Raw genomic sequence first — 21,075 nt, 5'->3', positions numbered from 1 at the left:
TCGTCCCTCTGTGGATGCCTTTCATAGTCTATTCCCCTTCGTGTCCATGTGGCTGTCACTGACTTACCCTTCACCCCATCACCCTTCCGGATTCAGCCTGCAACCTACCCAAGCCCGCCTTCCCTGACCCATCCTCCCCGGCCCTTCCTCAGAAACCAGTTGGATCCCAGGCCCATCTCCATCTATTTGAATTGTAATCCTCTGCAGTCTTCCCACAGATTGTAAGCTCCCAGTGGGCAGAAGCTGTTGCTTATCATGCTATTTCCAGTGTTTAACCCAAGGCCTGGGAGTAGTAGACAGCTACAGTTTGAGGAATGAATGAACGAATGAATAAATGATGTTGTAACCTCACGGATATGACCAAAACACATTATAAGGGAATTTGAAAATGGTGTTTTCTACTATTCCGTGGCCAGTCCTTCTATCGGGCTCCAAATACAATGGCTACCTATTCCAGATAAATCTAAACAATTAGTGGGCAGAATTCCATCTAATTCTGAGTTCACGAGGGGGTCAGGGGTGGAAAGGAGGCACCAGGACCAAGTTGACCATATGCTATGTGTCAGGCACTCGGCACGTACACTCTTCTATCCTTTCATTCTCACAGTCACCCCAGAAGCAGGTATTAATAGGTGCATTTTACAAGTGAGGAACCAAGTTTCCTCAGCCTTGCCCAACCTTCCAGAGTCAGTAAGTATTGAAGCTGGTGTTGGAACAGTAACAGTAGCAAATCTTTATCTGTTGGGCTTAAAGGCCTTGCATCTTGTATCTCATGGAATCCTTTTAACAGCCTTGTGTGAGTTGGGTTTTATATCCCCACTTCACACATGAGAAAACAGAAAACGAAGACTAAGAGACAAGAAGCAGTTCCTCCAAGGTCACATAGTGGCAGAGCCGGGTCTATCTGACGGCGAAGGCTGTGTTCTGGGCCCCAGTGTGACACCTCCTTCTCTCTCCACCCACAGTCTCCACTCGTACGTACATGCTGCCCCCAAGACTCAGGCGCTCCCTCTCACACTGCAGTTCCTCCCTCTGCCCTCCAACTGACTAGTGAGACGCTCCGAACCCGGGAAGATCCCAAATCGTCTCACGAATTCACATTGCTGCTTTTATAACAACACAATCCAGCCAGTGTTACTAAGGAAGAAAGAATCCCTTCCAAAATAAAATCACAAAGTTGTTGGAGCCATAGTTTATTTATTTACCTATGGGTAAACATTCCTGTTGGTTTCCGAACATTTTGATTAAGAAATTACACTAAATTTAAAGGGAGCATTTACAGTCATTGAAACTACGCAGTGAGGCCTTGTACGTATTAGTAGATGTGAGAACCAGTTATTCTATACATTTGAAAAAAAAAAAAAAAACTTTACCCAGTTTGAATTCAAGAGGCTTAAAAAACAAACAAACAAACAAACCCTCACAGCTACCTAGGATAATCGGTAAGAAAAGGAGTTTGGACTTTCTAAAACAAAGAAAACCAGTTTTGACCTCTATTTACCCTCAGCTAGTCATCTTATTAATGGCAATGCTTTGCTAGCTCCCCACAAGCTTTTGCTTACATGAATTAGCCATATTTTATTATGTCCAGAACACACACTAATAAAGACTACAGAGCAAAAGGTAAAAATCAAGAAATAAAAGGGGAAGGGACAGCCGTTTATTATAGGTAGAGAAGTCTTTGAACCTCTACTCCAGATTGGGTTGGGAAAAACCATGACTAAGAATAGCGACACAGCGGGGGCTTGGTCAGAAGAGCCTGCAGGCGTTGGCAGATGAGGTGCTTGCCTTCTGTTTTAAGTTGCTCTCTAGTGGCTGACACCTGTAATTGAGACGGAGTTCAGGTTTATTTTTTGCTCGTTCTCTGCATCCTGCCCTGGTTCTCAATGCACTTTTCCCCTGCCTGGTACCCACGCCACGCTCCTTTCCCAAGAAGCCCAGCTAGCCCTGCAATCTGATTACGCTCCAGCAGGGCATCTGCTAGGTGCCTCTGTGTCACCGGCAAATCAGCTTGCAGGCCACAGGTGGTGTTTCTGGAGGATCAGGTGAGGATGCCTTGACCTGGCACGGCTGGGGGATGTTCATCAGATTAGACACCTCTTGTTCTCATGTGCAGCTGGACAGCAAAAAGCCCCTCGGTTTCTCATTGGAAATCAGCTACAAACACAAGTCCTGTAAGAATATTAGTATTGACTTCATCAAGATTCTATTCTTGATCTTTCTGCTGTTATTAAATTAAAACCCCAAAGTGTTGCTTACTCACATTTCCAGTTTTATCTAAGCTCCTAAGAAGAGCCTCAGGTTGGAGTGTAAGTGAATGGAGACTCTAGAATGAAATGCTTGTCCAGAACTTACCCGAAGAGGTGCCACATGAACGTTAGCTTTCGTGTGTTGGTGCAGTTAACGTGTCCCTGGCAAACAATCCTTATAGTTTACGCTATTAACTTTTCTTTCGTTTTGAGGTTATATATGCCCCTCTTGAAGAAATTATTAACAATTTATTTGCGCTTTCAAAATCCTCTTGTCCAGCTCTGGAAGGGACAGAATGTCACCCCCCTCCCCACGGCGGTTCTTCTAGTATGGGTGGGCTGTCTTCACCCCAGGAAAGGGTAATCCTGCAGACCTGGTCGCCTGGTCAAGACTCAGTTGGTTACAAAAAAGCTTTCAGACTCGCTCCCAGGACCCAAGAACAGACTGCTTAATTGCTTCTCAGGAGGAAAGGGAGCCAGAATACCAGACCAGTTGAAGGATGAAGGCGGTTCCCTCTCTCCCCCCGGGTCTCTCTCTCTCTCCAAGGCTGAGCAGTGGTTTCTGTTTCTCCCTGTTGTGCCTACTTCATCCTTTTTTTTAATATATATAAATTTATTTATTTGTTTTTTAAAATTTTTGGCCGTGTTGGGTCTTTGTTGCTGTGCGCAGGCTTTCTCCAGTTGTGGCAAGCAGGGGCTACTCTTTGTTGGGGTGCGCGGGCTTCTCATTGTCGTAGCTTCTCTTGTTGCGGAGCACGGGCTCTAGGCACGCGGGCTCAGTAGTTGTGGCGCACAGGCTTAGTTGCTCTGCGGCATGTGGGATCTTCCTGGACCAGGGTTTGAACCCATGTCCCCTGCATTGGCAGGCGGATTCTTAACCACTGCACCACCAGGGAAGCCCTTCATCCTTTTCTTGATGCAAGCTGGGTGATTTCATGGCTGCTGAAATTGTTGCAAGAAAGAAAGTGGGGTGCAAGAGGATGGTCACATCCTAGGTCTCAGGCGAGTCCCTGGGACAGCCACTAAGTGTGGGTCCTTGGCTTCTCGCAGGAAAGAATTCAAGAGAGAGCCATAGTAAAGTGAAAGAAGATTTATTCAGGGAGATACACACTCCATAGACAGAGTGTGGGCCATTTCAGAAGGTGAGAAGCACCAGGGTACAGGGTTGTCAGTTTTTATAGGGGTGGGTAATTTTATAGGGGTGGGTAATAGGCTAATGAGTGGGAGGATTATTCCAACTATTTTGGGGAAGGGGTGGGGATTTCCAGGAGTTGGGCTACCGCCCGCTTTTTGACCTTTTACGGTTGGCCTCGGAGCTGTCATGGTGCCTGTGAGTGTGTCGTTTAGCATGCTGATGTATTACAATGAGCGCCATGTACTGAGGTTCAAGGTCTAGTGGAAGTTGATCATCTGCCATCTTGGACCTAGTTGGTTCTAACCAGTTTGTGTCATGTCCTCAATGGCTGTCATTCTTTTAAAGGTTGTGCCCTGCCCCCCTTCCTGTCTCAAAATTATCGTGGAAAAAGGTAAAATTCCAGGCACAGATGCTGCCATCCTAGGCCAGGACTTGGTGCCTCCTAAATTTGGCTCTGTTCTCTGAAGCAACCAGAGCGTAGCAGCAGCAAGAGCCTTTTCGGCAGAATAAACGTACGTGCAGAAGTACCAAGGTCGGAAAGACAAGAGCAAGTTCAAGGATTGGTATGTGAACATTAGAGTTTGGCCTGAAAAACTGAAACTCTGTGTCCACTAAACAAGAACTCCCCATCCCCCGCCCCCAGACCCTGTAACCACCATTCTACTTTTAAACATCAACTAACCATTTCTAGAACGAGGATTAAAGTTAACTTGCTCAAGCATATACATGTCCAACTATGCATGGCTGTGCTGAAGATGTACATTAGGGCAATAGAACAAGATAGAATTGTAAGGGCCTAAATGATAAGGGTCTGCAGCAGTGAAACAGACGGAGGGGAACAAGTACCAAAACCTTCCAAGAGACAGAAGTCGTCAAGTTTGGCTACTGGATGAAAGGATGAAGAGGATGGTAGAATTTTGCATGACTTGCAGCTTTCTGGCTTGATGAACTAGCAAGACAGGAAATACAAGAGAAGGACTAAGTTTTTAGGAAAGGGAAGTGAGATCATTTTGAACTACAGGCATACCTTGTTTCGCGGCACTTCCCAGAGATTTCGTTTTGTACAAAGTGTACAGGTTTGTGGCAACCCTGTGTCCAACAAGTATATCGGCGCTATTTTTCCAACAGCATTTGCTTACTTTGTGTCTCTGTGTCACATTTTTTTTTTTAAAGGCTCTTTTTTTTTTTTTAAAGATTTATTTATTTTATTGATTGATTGATTGATCGATTGCTATGTTGGGTCTTCGTTTCTGTGCTAGGGCTTTCTCTAGTTGTGGCAAGCGGGGGCCACTCCTCATCGCGGTGCGCGGGCCTCTCACTATCGCGGCCTCTCTTGTTGCGGAGCACGGGCTCCAGACGCGCAGGCTCAGTAATTGTGGCTCACGGGCCCAGCTGCTCCGCGGCATGTGGGATCTTCCCAGACCAGGGCTCGAACCCGTGTCCCCTGCATTGGCAGGCAGACTCTCAACCACTGCACCACCAGGGAAGCCCTCTGTCTCACATTTTGGTAATTCTCAAAATACTGCAAAATTTTCATTTTATCATATTTGTTAAAGTGATCTGTGAACGGTGATCTTAGATGTTATTATTGCAAAAAGATCATGACTCGCTCAGGTGATGGTTAGCATCTTTAGCAATAAGATATTTTTGGTTTTTGGTTTTATTTTTTGGCTGTGCCACACAGCATGAAGGATCTTAGTTCCCTGACCAGGGATCGAACCCATGCCCCCTGCAGTGGAAGCGCGGAGTCTTAACCACTGGACCCAAGGTATTTTTAATTAAAGTATGTACATTGTTTTTTTAAAGACAGAATGCTATTGCACACCCCATAGAGAGTATAGTATAAACATAACTTTTATAGGCACTGGGAAACCAAAAAATTCATGTGACTCGCTTTATTGTGATATTCGCTTTATCGCTGTGATCTGGAACCGAACCTTCGAAATCTCCGAGGTCTGCCTGTGCTTGTCGATGTACCAAACACAGTTGGATAATCTGTCCTGGTTACAGAAAGGGCCTGGGCTGAGGGGGCACATTCGGACATGAAGTGGCTTCTAAAGCTGTGGATGGGCTGAGCCACTCAGGACAGAGATGGAGTGTGAGACAAGGTGGGAAAAGAACAGGAGAGGGCGTGGGGCGGGGCTGGAGGAGCAGCCGCACAGAGAGAGGGTCAAAAGTACCTCTGAGGAGATCAGCCTGCAGTGACCTGAGAAAAAGTTAGGGCTGGGAGGCCGCGGAAGAAATTTCCCAAGAGGAGTGGCCCACAGTGTCAAATTGCACAGTGGGAACAAAGATAGGGGCTGAGGCCTGTTCTCTGCTGCAGGCGAGCAGGACAGGAGAGCAGCCCACTGCCATGGTGGGGACAGATGCCAGATGGCAGAGAGTTGAGGAATGAAAGAGGGTAAGGTGAAGATCAATGTGCTGTAGAGACTGTTCTTCCAAGAAACTGGATTGTGAAAGAACAGCAATCTCTAAGGGCATTGAGCAAAGCTCACTGGTTGTTTATTTTTAAATCTCAAGTAGATTTAAGCACTTGTGTAAAAGAAAATTCAACAGAGGAAGAGAATTCAGATATGCTGGGGGCGGGGGAGGGGTACTATGTGGGGAGCCCATAGAGTGGCAGCAGCCCGGTGTAAATAGGGGCCTCTGTCATCCATCTGCTAGGATACTGGGAGAAGTTGCCTGAACAGCTAAGTTGGAGAATTCATGGGATCTCGGTGACAAGGAAGGACAGGAGATGCTGTTTTGGGGGAAAAAGAAATTAGAAAACTCTGATCCATTTGCAATATGTTAACAGTCTCCACCTGGGGAGATGGTACTGGACACACACAGAGACACACACCTCGTATGGTAGATGGGGGACCAGGGGGTCCACTAACAGTGCACAGAGGGCAGCAGGGACCACGGCCTCCTCATCACAGCTATCTACCGTGGAGGACGCAATGACGCAACACGGAACAAAAGTACAAGGCCCAATGTCTACAAATTTAAATAACAGTGTCACATAAGAGTCCTACTGTTTAATTTTGCTATGAGAATCCAAAAGTGGGCCACCTGTTATTAAAGATCACAGTGCCCAGAAAGGTCATATCCTAGAATCATTGTCTTTGTTAAATTAAAACTGAATATGACTGAAATCTCGCATTTAGAGAATTCCCTGGCAGTCCAGTGGTTAGGACTCCGCGCTTCCATTGCAGGGGGCAGGGGTTCCATCCCTGGTCGGGAACTAAGATCCCCCAAGCCACATGGGGTGGGGTGGGGGGAGAGAAAGAAAAAAGAAATCTCACATTTAAAAGCCAGAGATGTTTAAAAATCACTCCTTTCGATGAAAAGATGGGACCCTACAAATTTCCACCTAGACCTGAGAGACCTACTTGAATCATCTTCAAGCCAACCTGTTGTGTCCTTTACACATATTGATTTTAGTTGCTGCATTTATAATCCTTTGCAGTTTCATCCGTATGGGATAAACGGTCGACTTGTGCTTGGCCGCCTTGGCAATATCACCCCTTCCGCAGTGGGCTCTTTACCTTTCCTGGTTGCTACTCCAGATACCTCCGGCACCTCCAGGGAAACTCTTCCAGATCCTAAGCCTATTCCACATGAAAATTGGTTATTTATTTATTTTGATTTTTAAATTAAGGTATAGTTGATTTACAACATTATATTACAACAGAGTGATTCGATATTTTCTATAGATTATACTCCATTTAAAGTTATTACAATTAGGAGGTTGGGATTACATATACACACTACTATATATAAAATAGATAACCAACAAGGATCTACTGTATAGCACAGGGAACTATACTCAATATTTTGTAATAACCTATAAGGGAAAAAATACATATACATGTACACATAACTGAATCACTTTGCTGTACACCTGAAACTAACACAACATTGTAAATCAACCATATTTTAATAAAAAATTAATTAATTAAAGTATTATAAAATATTGGCTATGTTCCTTGTGTTGTACACTCTATCTTTGTAGCTTATTTATTTTATATGTAGTAGTTTGTACCTCTTAATCCTCTACCCCTATCTTGCCCCTTTGGTATTTAAATTTACATATATTTTCCCCTCCACTATGAGGTCTGAAAATAGGTATTGTTTTAGTGTCATCATATAAAATTCTGGAGCCTCTCAAACAGCCCCCAGGTATAAGAAAAAGGCCATTATACCTACAGTCCTATTTAAACTGGTTTGAACTGAGCACCTCCTGGGTTTTTATTTGCACATGGGATTATCACAACCCATCCTGCCTCTGCCTCTGTGGTCATTGCACAGGTCCACTCTGTAGCAATATCTTTGTTGTGAAATTGTTCTGTGGCTCTGCCTGCCATTTAATGAGCTCATTTCCTGGTCGTACATCTGCCTCTGAGAGCTTGATCTAGATCTTGTTCGGAAACTAAATGATGCGGCAGCCTTGCAGAGTACGGCTGTCACCAAACTGTGACGCAAAAAATACCGAGCCCTCAACTCAGATAGGTCAAGTGACCACTAGGAATATACACTGGCTAAAAATCATAAGAATCTACCATCTTCTTCTTTTATAAGCATCTAAAAATTCTTGGGCTTGCCAATTCAAATGTAGTTTATCTGGGGACTTCCCTGGCAGTCCAGTGGTTAAGACTTCGCCTTCCACTGCAGGGGGCTCCGGTTCCATCCCTGGTTAGGGAACTAAGATCCCACATGAAGCACGATGTGGCAAAAAAAAAAAAAAAAAAAAAAAAAATGTAGTTTATTTGTCCTTTAAACACATAGCATTTTTTAACCCCTTAAAGCAATAGACATTTATGATTTCACACTGTCTCGGGAACCTGGAGATGGCTTAGCTGTGGGATTCTGGCTCGGGCTCTCTCATGAGGTTGCCTTCGGGCTGTTGGTCAGGGCTGTCGTCACCCCCAAGCTCGTAGGGAGCTGAAGAATCCACTTCCAGCTCTCTTGGTAACTGGTTAGCGTCATCAGTTCCTAGCTGGCTGCTGGCACAGGGCTTCAGTCTCTCATGTCATGGGCGCCTCCACTGGGCTGCTCACAAGCTGGCAGCCTGCTTTCCTCAAAGTGAGAGACGAGAGAATGAACAAGAGAGTGGGAGCCAGTGGGCATCCAAGGTGGAAGCAGAGGTCTCTCATATCCTAATCTCAGAAGTGATACCATCACTTCTGCCATGTTCTACCAGGCATGCAGTCCAATCCCGGTAAAACTTCACGTAACATTTTGCCTTGTAGTACTAGTGCCCCAAGGGGTTAATTAATGGAAAGAATATATTATAGAGAAGAATATTTAAATAAATAATGTATACATATATTGAAGCTAAATGCTTTTTTTTTTTTTTTTTTAATTGATGGAGCATATAGTCAAAAAGGCTGGAGACCACTGCCCCAGAAAACAAGAAATCCTGCTTTGGAAATATTTTCTAGGTGCCAGGCACTGTTCTTAGCCCTTTATATGTATCCTTACAATTACTCTTCATGACCTTATAAGGCAGACATTAATATTATTCTTATTGTAGAGTTGAGCAAAACAAAGCACAGAGAGGTTAAACAACTTGCCTGAAGTCACACAGCTACCAAGTGGCTGACCGAGACTCAAATCCAAGTAAACTAACTTAAGAACAGTTCCTCTCCATCCCTCTCAACCTCCTCTCACAATCCAGTTTACCCTTCATTAACAATTCTCTTACACTCTCAAGGACGATGCTAGGTCATGGGGAAATAAAAAGGTATAAAATGTGGTCCCATCCTTGGGGAGCTGTGTGATGTGTGAATGAACTAATAGTCAGCAGCTAATACCAGTTATGAATTTCTGGTTATAAAGCACAAGTCACTTTCTATGGACTTGATTGAAGAAGACTGATTTTCTTTGCCTTTAGCAAAGTGGTCTCCAGCCTTTTTAATTGTGTACTGCATCAATTTTTTTAAACTTGAGCATTCAGATCCAATATACATATTTGTATTTATTTATAAATATTATACTTATATTCCTATAGCACTAATATGTTAGGTATGTCATATCATATACTCAAATTAGTAATTTAGATAGGATGAGATTAAATACATGTAAATAGAGGTTTTCCTGTGTTCTTCCTGTACTTCATGAGTCCTCTGAGAACTGGCCTGTTAGGGGCAGCCCTCCAAGATGCACCTTTGTGCCACTCAGAAAGGTTGCTCATGGAAAATTTCCGTAGAATCTCAGTCTCAGAATTCTTAAGTTAGTGGGAAATTTTGACGCTAGGGTGCACCTGGAAGAGAGAATCTGAATGAACGTGCTATAATGATCATATCCAAATGATTATTTTCAAAGTAAGTAGTGCTCCTCATCTTCTTGGTCTTAAGGACAGTTTAATTCCTATTGTTTCCGCCAATGATCCCTCTAGAAAAAAAGTCCTCCAGGTGGTGAAGCTGTAATATAATTGATCTCACCTCTTATTTGTGTGCTATTGCTCCACAGACAAAATCCTCACCTACAACTGGTCAAGACATCCTTTTTGGACCACACAGTGGTTGGTGAAATAAATCACTTTTAAGTTTTCCTATTTCGTAGTCAAAAAGAAAAAAACAAAAGCAAACAAGAAAAAAGCCAGATGTGCCAGTTTACGTGTCAGGTTTATCAAGAGTGCCATTTCACGCAAATCAAAACTACCATGAGATATCATCTCACACCGGTCAGAATGGCCATCATCAAAAAATCTACAAACAATAAATGCTGGAGAGAGTGTGGAGAAAAGGGAACCCTCTTGCACTGTGGGTGGGAATGTAAATTGATACAGCCACTATGGAGAACAGTATGGAGGTTCCTTAAAAAACTAAAAATAGAACTACCATACGACCCAGCAATCCCACTACTGGGCATATACCCTGAGAAAACCATAATTCAAAAAGAGTCATGTACCACAATGTTCATTGCAGCTCTATTTACAATAGCCAGGACATGGAAGCAACCTAAATGTCCATCAACAGATGAATGGATAAAGAAGATGTGGCACATATATGCAATGGAATATTACTCAGCCATAAAAAGAAACGAAATTGAGTTATTTGCAGTGAGGTGGATGGACCTAGAGTCTGTCACACAGAGTGAATGAAGTAAGTCAGAAAGAGAAAAACAAATACCGTATGCTAACACATATATATGGAATCTAAAACGAAAAAGGTCATGAAGAACCTAGGGGCAAGGTGGGAATAAAGACACAGACCTACTAGGGAATGGACTTGAGGACATGGGGAGGGGGAATGGTAAGCTGGGACAAAGTGAGAGAGTGGCATGGACATATATACACTACCAAAGGTAAAATAGATAGCTAGTGGGAAGCAGCTGCATAGCACAGGGAGATCAGCTCGGTGCTTTGTGACCACCTAGAGGGGTGGGATAGGGAGGGTGGGAGGGAAGGAGATTCAAGAGGGAAGAGATATGTATATGTATAACTGATTCACTTTGTTATAAAGCAGAAACTAACACACCATTGTAAAGCAATTATACTCCAATAAAGATGTTAAAAATAATAAATAAATAAATAAATAAATGGTATCATGTCAGGAGGGAAAACCAGAAAACAATAAATTCCATATGTTTAAAAAAAAAGAGTGTCATTTCATTGTCCTTGGGCCCTGCCCCACATCGGCCCCTCCTCCTCTCTAAGCCCACCACCTCCACCCCCTCCGAAGAGACCCATCATTGCCCTTGCTTCTCCAGGAGTCTGGGGTTCCAGGACCCTTGGCTTAGGCCGCTAGAGGCCCCAGGAAGAGGGAGGGAGTCCCAGATGAGTTTCCCCCACAGCAAAGTCCCTCCCTCATCCTTGGAGTCCCAGGGCTGGCAAAGGAATTCAGGAGGAGAACCCAAGAGAGGGCAGCTGGAAGTGGTGGGGTCGGATGGGGACAGACAAGGGACTTCAAATCAGAACAGCAGTTTCCACAGCGAATTATGAACCAGAACCAAATAAATTTATAAAGATGGAGTGACAGGACACAAACTGGAACTTTGCAGTTTTAGGAAAGAAGAACCCAAGTGAGGGTCAAGGCCAAACATTTTTACCAGCTCCACACACTTTTCTGAATCCCGACTGTGGCTTGAGTGGGAAGGAAGAGACTCCTGTTTAGTTAGCCACTTGGCTTTGAGTTTTGGACGATAATGCATTTAAAAGGAGCTGCTTTTGCAACTTATGCTGAGAAAAATCAGTAAGAGAAAGATTATCTGATAATAAAAGCAACCGTTCTTCACGTCAGTTGCTAATTTGTTCAGACCAAACCCATCTCCCGGATGTCAAAGAAACCTGGGAGCCAGAGACAATGGGAAATTAGTGTCCTGACCAGTTTCTTTACAGGAATGGGGAAAGTTCAGTGTCTTCCTCCCCAGACTGGCAAAAGAGCTATTTAAACTGTTGAGATCTTTAAAAATCTTCTGACCTCTTCTCTCGGCCACCAAAGTTAGGCATAGCATTATTTTGAAAAGAGGCTAAAATGGGATTTTTCTCTGCAAATCTCCAAACTATCCAGAAACCATTTTACTTGAGTACAGTGAAATGTGGGAAGTAAAAACTCTCATGTGGACATTTCTGGGCTAAGTCTAGCTCCACTGCCCAGGTTGGAGTCTTACTCTGCTAAAATATCAGCTTCAAATATTGGTGGCTACTATGTGCTGCCTGAGAGCTTTACCATTACTGGAGTTTTTAAAAAACATGATTATAAACGGTTATTAATTTCTTAATCTTGGGGAATGCTTTGCTGCATTGCCTTGCATGTTGCAAATGTTTATTAAAAAAGCAAATATATAATAGTCGTTATTAAATATAGGCCAAAGAAAGATGTGCATTTTTTAAAATCCAGAAAATATAAACCGTATAAAATCCAATTTTGTTCCAGTTAAATTTACCCTAGAAATTAGCATTTTAAAACCCTAAGTGCCCCGTCCTATTCTTTCTTTAACTGATCTTTTTTATCTTTCTTTATCTTATAGCTGATATAATATTGCTGGATTCCTATGTGTATTTTGCTAACTAAAGCCATGCTAAACGCTGGTGATGAGAGAAGCAGAAATGGGAGGGACCTTTGCAGAAACTGTTCTTGAGCCTAAGATGTTCCTTGCTTCATTTCTTGTTTGATCTGGTTCCTTTGAGGCCCTTCACAAGCAGGAGAATTTGGAAATGATATTGGCCAGGATAATTATAGGTGGGTCCACAACTACATTGGCAGATAAAGCTAAGGAGTTAAAAGAGTGTATTTACACAGCAGGGCAGAGTCAGGAAATCTATTGTTTCTGTATTTTATCAAGTCTGATTGTTTCAGAGTTAACAAGCTCAGAAGCAAAACAAAATACCAACTTACTAACACTGAGTTGACATCTAATTTGGCTTAGTTTTCATTTTAAAGGGCATTTCAAGGATGCTGGAAAGTTGAGGAGACTGTAAATTGAATAAAAACAGGTATCTTAGACCTTTATTGTAGCCCATCCAAGAATATATATTTTATTGTTCTTTTTTTAAAAAAATTAAATCTTTTTTTTTTTTTTTAAAGTTAATTGTAGACACAGCAGTTGTAAGAAATAGTACAGGAGAGAGCCCATATACCTTTCACCCAGTTTCCCCCATGGTAACATGTTGCAAAACTGTAGTCTATATCACCCGGGATATTGACATTGATACAGTCCAAGTACAGAACATTCCCAACCCACAAGCATCCCTCTTGTTGCAGTTTAATGGCCATACCCACTCTCTCCTCCCTCACCCTTCCCTAACCCTTGGCTACCGCTAATCTCTTCTCCATTTCTACAATTTTGCATTTCAAGACTGTTATATAAATGGAGTCATACAGTATATAACTTTTGGGGATTGCTGGTTTTCTTTCAGTATAATTCTCTGGAGATTTGTCCAGATTGCTGCACATATGGGGAGTTTGTTTCTTTATACTGTTGGGCAGCGTTTCATGGTGTAGACATACCACAGTTTATTTAACCATTGAATGTGTTAAAGGATATCTGGGTTGTTTTTCCCTTGGGGCTATTACAAATAAAGCTGCTATAAACACTCATGTACAGGTTTTGGTGTTAACATAAGTCTGTAAAGGTCCAAGGTGCAGTTGCTGCACCATGTGGTAGTTGCCTGTTTCTTTTTTTTTTTTTTTAATTTATTTTTGGCTGTGTTGGGTCCTCATTGCTGCACGCGGGCTTTCTCTAGTTGTGGCGAGCGGGGGCTACTCCTCATTGCAGTGCGCAGGCTTCTCAATGCGGTGGCTTCTCTTGTTGCAGAGCACCGGCTCTAGGCACGCAGGCTTCAGTGGTTGTGGCGCGTGGGCTCAGTAGTTGTGTCTTGCAGGGTCTAGAGCGCAGGCTCAGTAGTTGTGGTGCACGGGCTTAGTTGCTCCGTGGCATGTGGGATCTTCCTGGACCAGGGCTCGAACCTGTGTTCCCTGCACTGGCAGGCTGATTCTTAACCACTGCACCACCAGGGAAGCCCGCAAGTTGCACACTTTTTAATGTATTTATTTGCCATCTGTATATCCTCTTTGGTGAAGTCTCTTCAATTCTTTTGCCCATTTTCTAATTGGATTGTTTGTTTTTGTGTGTGTTGGGTTTTGAGAATTCCTTATACAGGTCTTCCTCAACTCACAATAAACTTACATCCCCATAAACCCATGGTAACTTGAAAATATCATTAGTCAAAAGTGCATTTAATACACTTTACCTACAGAATATCATAGCTTAGTCTAGTCTAGTCAGTGCAGCTTCTTGCCACTGCCCAGCATCACAAGAGAGGCAGGTACTACATATTGCTAGCCTGGGAAAATATTAAAATTCAGAATTTGAAGTACAATTTCTACTGAATGCATGTCACTTTCACACTACCATAAAGTCCAAAAATTGTAAGTCGAACCATCATAAGTTGGTGACATCTGTATATCTATATACTAGTTCTTTATTGGATATGTGGTTTGCAAATATTTTCCCAGTCTGTAGCTTATCTTTTCATTCTCTAACTGGGTTTTATGCAGAGCAAAATTTTTAATTTTGAAGAAGCATAATTTATCAGTTTTTCTTCTTATGGATCATGCTTTTTGCCGAGGCCTATGTCCCTAAGATTTTCTCCTATTTTTTTTTTTCTAAAAGTATTACAGTGTTATGTTTTACATTTAAGTCCCTGATCATCCATTTTGAGTTAATTTTTTTTAATAAGATATGAGCTTTAGATCAAGGTTAGTATTTTTACCTGTGACTGTCCAATTGTTGCAGCATCATTTGTTGAAAAGGGTATTTTCCCTTCATTGAATTGCTTTTGGACCTTTGTAAAAAATCGGTTTTTCATATTTGTATGGGTTTATTGAAATTGTTACAAAATTATTTTACATTTATTTTAAAAGCATATAGCAAGTCAACTTAAAAGAATGCAAAAGAAATGTTAGATGAACTTAGCTGCCTTTCTTCAATTTATTCCTAGTTAAGATGTTTATCAGTTCACACTCTGGTTATTTTCATGACTAAAGGCATGTGGGTTTTGGCTGACCAAATATTTTTCTATAGTGATTAAATTCTATATTTAAGAGCAAATATTCAACATTTCATAACCTAATGGTTTTCTGCCTAGGAATATGATAAGTAGTATATAATTGAATATAGATAATTTTATATTTATCTGTAACTATATACTGGAATAACCATCTTCTTTGGCATGATTTTAAAAAATACAGTCTCACTATAAGATATTCCCACTGTAAAACAAAATTCATTATGCCATGAAACCCTATGTTGGACCCCTTCCAGGTGGATTGATTTTCTTGGAAGGATTAGATTGAATATATGTAATTATGATGATTCCAGAGCATAGAACTTCCCCTCCTGTAATATCATTTAAAAACTGTGCTAAAAGGAAATTGCTTTTCTCCCGCATCCTTGCTTATTACAGTTGACTATTAATTCCCATCAGGAAGCCAGGTGGCATCAAGAAAATCAGTTCAATTTCAAGGCCCTCGAGCAGTGGTTCTCAACCGCTGGCTACACATTAGCATCACCTGGGGAGATTTTTACAATCCCAATACCCATGCTGCACCCTGGACCAATTAAATCAGAATCTCTGGGGTTAGGATGCAGGTATTAGGATTTGTTAAAACTCCCAGGTTATTCCCGTACGCAGCCAAGTTTGAGAATACTGCTCAATTGTTAAGCTCTCTTCTTTTGTTTATTTCTTTATGAAACTTTATATTACTATCATTTATCACTCAATACTGTGAATACAGTGTACTGGGTTGTCATAATATACTATGTGAACTTATATCTTTCAGGTTTCACTCTTCCTTGGATAATTTTAAAATTTCTAACATTCTTTTTATTCTGTTGGGAAGAGTAACACATATTCATTGAAGAAAATTTGGGGAAAAGACAGGCAAGCATAATGAAGGGGAAAAAAATCATTTTAAATTCTATCATCCAGAAAGAATTATTGTAACATTCTAGTTTTTTTTATTAGGTATATACACATACATTAACATATATGTATATATATATATATATACATTCAGCTTTTATTCTTTCAACATTGAGATGATATTGAAAATATAGTTTTATATGTTATTTTAGAAATCTCATAAATAAATGCAAAAATTAGTATCAATAGCAGAAAGTGTGAAATCAGTATTGGTTTGCAACTGTCATAAGTTTTACACTTTCACACACCTTGATCTGGGTCATGGATATAAGCAGGTAAGACATACCCTTTAATAAGTCACTTTACATTGCTACAAAACAACATTTAAGGCATATGACTATACTTCCCATAATATCTTCCCCCTAAGTTGACAAAGTACTGCTATCATATGTAGCTTTGGAATTATGACCAAAAATGCATCACTACCAGCCAAACTGATGACTATTGTGTAAAGATAATAAAGTTAATTTCTTTGTCTAAATCCTTCAACTACTCAGACTAGAATAAGGATATGAACCAGGAAAAACACATAAAGTGAATACAGACTTATTAACTACAGAATGGAATTGCGTTCCTCTAACTCAGACTCAAATGCCAGTTGAATTTTTATTCTCTAGATTTCAATGGGAGGAGATATGTATGCATATATCATGAACATATGCCTATATCTTTGCATTACAAGGGAAAAAACTGATACATATTCACTACTAAATATTTAGGAAAGTCATAAACAAAAAAAAAAATTTTTTTTTTTTTTTTGGCTGCACTGCATGGCATGTGGGATCTTAGTTCCCCTATCAGGGATGGAACCCGCACCCCCTGCAATGGAAGCACGGAGTCTTAACCACTGGACTGCCAGGGAAGTACCCCCCTCAAAATTTTTTAAAAATAAAAATCTGCCTGTAACTACTGTTAAATGCAACAACTCAATATAATTATGAATGCATCTCAGTATAATTATGCTGAGTAACAGAAGCCAGACAAAGAAGAGCATATAGTAGATTATTCCATTTCTATGAATTCCTATAAAATTGTGGAAAATGCAGATTATTCTATAGTGACAGAAAGCAGGTAAGTGGCTGCCTGGGCAGGCAAGATGGGGACCAGGAGGGGCTGAACAGAGGGATTACAAGGACACACAGAGATATTTTTGGGTGAATGTTTATGCCCATTAACTTGATTGTGGTGACAATTTCAAGGATGTATACGTTTGTCCTAAAACCCATCACATTGTACACTTTAAATGTGTGCAGTTCCTTCTATGGCAATTATACCTCCATAAATCTGTCAAAACAATAAGGAACTGTTGGCAACTTCCAATCATGGAATTTGTTCTGTAAAGTTTTGCTTGAAATCCTGGATATTGCAGTCACTTACTGGATATTATTTTCACTAACCCATCATTTTTACTCAGGAAGACGCCCCATAATTTCACACTCTGAAATAATCAGTGTTTCAAATTCTCCAACAGAAAGGAAAATTCAAATATTTTACTCATAATTTCTTCCATAGAATTGCCAAAGAGCATCATAACATTCAAAACAACTTATCAAGTGATTGTTTCACTTTTCAAAGTTACCATTGACTCTACTACCTCTCCTATAAATACTGCATTTGTAGGAGTGACAGAAGTCATTAAAAAACAAACAAACAAACAAAAAGCAGCTGATAGAATTGAGATCAATCCCAATACAACTGAGATCAATTCAAATACAGAATCTCAGGACAACCTCTGAGATTTGGATGGGAGCTCTATAACATGGGATAAAATAGTCAACCTCTCTTCTATATAATTTTAGTAATTCTTTAGATCAAGCATTGGTCTTTTCATTGGGTTCTTAATCACACGCAAAAAATAATTGAAGTATTTTTTAATGTCAGAGACAACATATAACAGATCTAAGATTAAAAATTCATAAAGGTATTCAAGTTAACAGAGGAACATAAAAATCTCTCAATAATTTAAAATGTATGTCTCTATAATGTCTTTTTTCCAGTAAGCAATGTTGACTTATGAAACCAGTTTCCAGCTTTGAAAAGCCCCAAGCATTTTTCCTGGCACTTAACTCAATAAAAGTTTGTCGAATTAATAAGTCAAAATATTTTTTTTTAATGTTGGATATTTACAGGGCCCTTTGAAGAATTTGTGAAGGGATTTGAAGTTGTTGGATTATGGTAACTTGATCTGCCCTGGAGTGCAGAAACCTTCCAGATACCTTCAGGCACCCTCCATGTATGTATCCTGAGAAACTCTCTCTCCATATTGGGCAAATCATTTACTGTATCTGCGTTCTAGTCACTCCATAATAGGTGGAGAGCAGCCCAACTCTAGAAAAATGAGGAGCCAAAGCTATATGGGCTTACTGGGGACTACATTTCAATAGTATTCATTTATTTGTTTATTTGTTTACATTTAGACACATTTTGAACAAAGTGGTGGGAGCTATGTTAAATCAGTTCTCTGTAAATAATTGCTTCTAGAAAGACTTCCACAGTGGCTGGAGGGGGAACAAAGGTATATGTATATGTAAATGACATGAATTAAAGAATTAACTGTCCCCTTCCAACACCCCACCTCCGCAACCCTCAACTCACGGTTCCCTCGCTTTGTTACTTTAGAGTAATCTTAGATTTGAGTCAGGAGCCAATTTTAAATCTTGGTAAATGAAACAGATATATGAATAGCAGGCTTTATACTTAAACCCAAAGCAATACATTCCTTAAAAGTTAGAAGAATAACATTTGCCTATATACATAATGTATATTTACAGGAAGTTGACCTTTGAACTTAATCTGTATGTTGAACTTTTTCTGTAGTTTCTATACAAATATTGGATTATTAGCTACTCATGAATTGAATAAAGTTGTTAATTTTTCTAGTGTTCTAGTTAATAATCAGCAAATACAGGAGAGGAGAGTAAGAGTTGGGCTCTTAGATAACTTTATGTAAGTAATTGCTTCAGAAAAAAAGTGGACTTTTTATTTAGGGAAAACAAGTGATAAGTGGTAGTTTCAAGGGTGAAGAGTTGCCAGTTTTAAGTGAAATTGTCTGAAGGCTTTGTATCAAGAGAATGAATCCGGGGGATAGAGTGTTGGTTTTAAATTCTGTTTTAATCACTATAGTTATTATTGTGCTTTCAAGGGGTTGTATTAACATCTGTGAATTATTTTCAAACATATTTGAAAATGCTTTGTATGCACAAGATGCCCAGCTATGACTCTAAATTTTATTGGCAAATCTCATGTGACCTGCCTTTCTGGAGAAGTAAGCATTAGACATACAAGTTCAGCCTGCTATATGGGCAACGTGTATTTGTTTTTGAGAAATCTCAAACTGTTTTTATGAGAGCATTAACTCTCTCAGGGAAACGACTCTACCACCAACTGCCCCATGGGAGAAGATGTGCGGGGACACCTGCGTCCTGCTGTTTGGAGGAGAAAGGGCTGCTGGTGAGAAATCAGGGTAACTGACAGCCTTGGACTGAGCAGTGGAAAACAGAGAACAGCTGCCTTCCTCTCCATCGCTGACATTGATGCAAGCAATTCTGAAGGTGTCTCCAAAACTCTGGAAAAGAAAACCTTGGTTGGGCTTCCCTGGTGGTACAGTGGTTAAGAATTCGCCTGCCAATACAGGGGACATGGGTTCAAGCCCTGGTCCGGGAAGATCCCACATGCCACGGAGCAACTGAGCTCGCGTGCAACAACTACTGAAGCCCGTGCTCCGCAACAAGAGAAGCCACCACAATGAGGAGCCCGCACACAGCAATGAAGACCCAATGCAGCCAAAAATAAATAAATGAACTTATTTTTTTAAAAATCTTGTAATAACTTAAAATGGAAAAGAATCTAAAAAGGTGTATATATACATATCTGAATCACTTTGCTGTACATCTGAAACTAACATATCACAACATTGTAAATCAACTATATTTCAATAAAAATTTTAAAAAAACAAAACAAAGCTGAATGCATGATCTGATGAATAAATTTTTTAAAAAAAGAATGAAGCATCTTAAAAAAAATAACAAAGAGTAATTCCACAGTCTCTGAGTAAGATGGAAATGATTCTTTGGTCAGTCTAAAAATCAAAGATACTTAATGTGTGTGTTTGTGTGAATCTACAAAGCAGCCCGTTATCCTTAATACTTCCTTATCATGGTGCTGTTTCAGGAAGAATAGGGAGTGCTAGAACATGCACATTTCTTTTTTTTTTTTTTTAATTTATTTTTAATTTACTTTATTTTTGGCTGCATTGGGTCTTCATTGCTGCGTGCGGGCTTTCTCTAGTTGCAGCGAGCAGGGGCTACTCTTTGTTGTGGTGTGCGGGCTTCTCATTTCCGTGGTTTCTCCTGTTGCCGAGCAGGGCTCTAGGTGTACGGGCTTCAGTAGTTGTGGCATGTGGGCTCTAGAGCTCAGGCTCAGTAGTTGTGGTGCATGGGCTTAGTTGCTCCGCGGCACGTGGGATCTTCCCGGACCAGGGCTCGAACCCGTGTCCCCTGCATTGGCAAGCATATTCTTAACCACTGCGCCACCACGGAAGCCCACATGCACATTTCTTAAAGTAAGATTTTGCAATTAAAAAGTAAGAATCTGAGCATTTCACACTGAAAAATAAACACAAAGCAAGCAATTGCTAATCTAATCAGACATTGGCACTGTCTTCCTCAAAATGCGGGTATACACTGCCAGCTTGAAATCTTTGACCTTGCAATCTCTTCTGAAAATTGAAAGGCTAGTGTGATGTGAAAAGCTTTAAGAATTTCCCAAGAACTGAATAAATATAATCTCACAGAATGGGGAATTTTGCAAGTATTTGTACTACTTAATGGTACATTTTCATATGTGCTGAGGTTACTCATTCTCAAATAGGTTTTAACAGCGTGTTTTGCTCTTAACATCCCAGGTGAGGTCTAAACGCCACTTTTCACTGACATCCCTGAGAAGAAGAGAGAACACATTCCAAGCTTCCCACAGAAGGGGAGTGAAATGTTGGCCAGTGGTTGGCCAGGGCGGAATCTGTCTTCCATGTACCAGCTCTGAAGCCTTGAAGGCCTGACTTAACCTCTCCGGGCCTACTTTCCCCCACTCCATTGGTAAAATGAGAACAATAGGACCAGCATCGCAGTATTGCTGTAAGGATGAAATGGGATTATACACACAAAGTGCATTCACAATGTCTGGTACTGAGTAAGTACTCAAATGTTTCCTAAATATTTAAGTCAAAATGGGTGAAATGCTTAAAACTTTGGAAAACCAACCATTTTCCAAATATACTG

Source organism: Balaenoptera musculus, chromosome 12, assembly GCF_009873245.2.
Source record: "Balaenoptera musculus isolate JJ_BM4_2016_0621 chromosome 12, mBalMus1.pri.v3, whole genome shotgun sequence".
Classification (NCBI taxonomy): domain Eukaryota; kingdom Metazoa; phylum Chordata; class Mammalia; order Artiodactyla; family Balaenopteridae; genus Balaenoptera; species Balaenoptera musculus.
The sequence above is the reverse complement of the archived record's forward strand: the minus strand, read 5'-3'. Positions refer to the sequence as shown.